A 1,728-nucleotide genomic window follows, 5' to 3' on the forward strand; every position below is an offset into this window, starting at 1 on the left:
CTCAATACTGACTTGGTTCACTCAGTTTTGTGCAAATAATCACTGCAGGTAAACAATCATTTGAAAAACCTAATGCTAAAGTCAACTTGTTGGCCTGTCGTGTGTGTAGCTGTGGCCCGTAATCAGCGGGCTGATGATGCTCGGCGGCGCAGCACTTTCTTCTCCTCCCGTGTGCGAAAAAGATCCTGAGAGGACAAACTGTGCATGAGATGCTTTCATTTGTCAGAGCACTTTGGCATTTTTGTGTTAACAATTAGCTAACAATAACAACTCACTTTGATGCTAACCAGGGTGGAAACGGGGTCACGACCTTTAACAGCCGCCTTGCTTCGCTACACCCACAGATCTCCCTCTCTCTCACACACACACACACACACACACACACACACACACACACACACAAATCGAATGGACAAATTCAATAAAACACCAGTGTGGGGAAATGCAGATTCCCATGAAGGTTTAATTTTGATTAAATCAATTGTGTCCAGATGTGCTATTAGTCCAGGCTTAAAACGGCAGGAAAGAAGCGACACAACGTACGAGGGCCCAACTTTCCTATTACTGCAATCAGTGTGTAATTACGCAAATGAAGAGTCCATTGACTTATTTTTGTTGGAGACGCTTGTTTTAAATGTGCTGATTAATTTTCTTATGATGCCTTCATTCATGGTTAAGTCGCTCCTTCTCTTTGAGATCGGCTTTCTTTCCTTCTCGGTGAGAAAAATTTGGTTAATATGAAGTTTGGTGCAGAATGTTTACGGTGAGAATCCAAAGAAAGGATCTGGTGCTGTCAGCGAATGTTTTCAACACATTGTTAAAAAATGAGAAAATGTAAAAACTGTACAGCAGCAAAAACAAAACTCAGCCAAATGTGAAATGAAATGAAAAATGTTTACCTTGAATGGTGAAGCCTTCAGATGAAGCACATCCTGTCATCTGCCAATTATCACTGCTGTGTTTTTATTTGAATCCTTCATTTCTCCATCAGTAATTTTACTCCACTACATGTACTTGACTGTTTTAGTTACTTTTCTGTTTAACAGTGCAAATTTATTCTTAAAACAAAACCAGGCCACAGTGATCACATCAGCTAACAGCCAATATTTTTCTAGTATTTTTACTGACCTTTACTCAGTTTAAGAATTCTACTTACTTTTAAGTTGTAGTTTAACAATACAACTTTTTAAGATTTTCCATTAAAAGAAAACAGAATAACTGAAAGCATTTCCAGTCATTTTACTGCCCTACACACGAATAATCATTGTTGTTTCAGGGCTTCACTACAACTTAACTATTAGTGTTTGTTCACATCTGTGGGGGAAATATCATATGTAGGACATGGTTTTCTTCAGGGTTTTCTTCCAGAAGGCAAAGCCACAGTTTTATTTTTTTTAGTTACAACACAAACTGTAACTAAGTATTTTTTTTTAATCAAGCAGAAAACTGAAAATAAAACAAACAAATAAAAAAAAAACATTAAGCTGTAAATCTCAAAACAATGAATCATAAAAGTCTACAGATGTGGCACAGACATCAGTAAGTTCACCTTTAAATCCTCATCCTCAAGAAACAAACATCATACATCATATATATATATGATGTATGATGTTTGTATAAATAAATACGTAAGTGTAAATAAATAAATATATATATATTTTCAGATTTCTTTAATTCTACAATAGTATTATTGCATCAATAATCCTACCATTATGAATTATCTAGACC

This window comes from Pundamilia nyererei, unplaced genomic scaffold, assembly GCF_000239375.1.
Source record: "Pundamilia nyererei isolate P.nyererei 1_Seehausen unplaced genomic scaffold, PunNye1.0 scaffold00021, whole genome shotgun sequence".
Lineage (NCBI taxonomy): Eukaryota > Metazoa > Chordata > Actinopteri > Cichliformes > Cichlidae > Pundamilia > Pundamilia nyererei.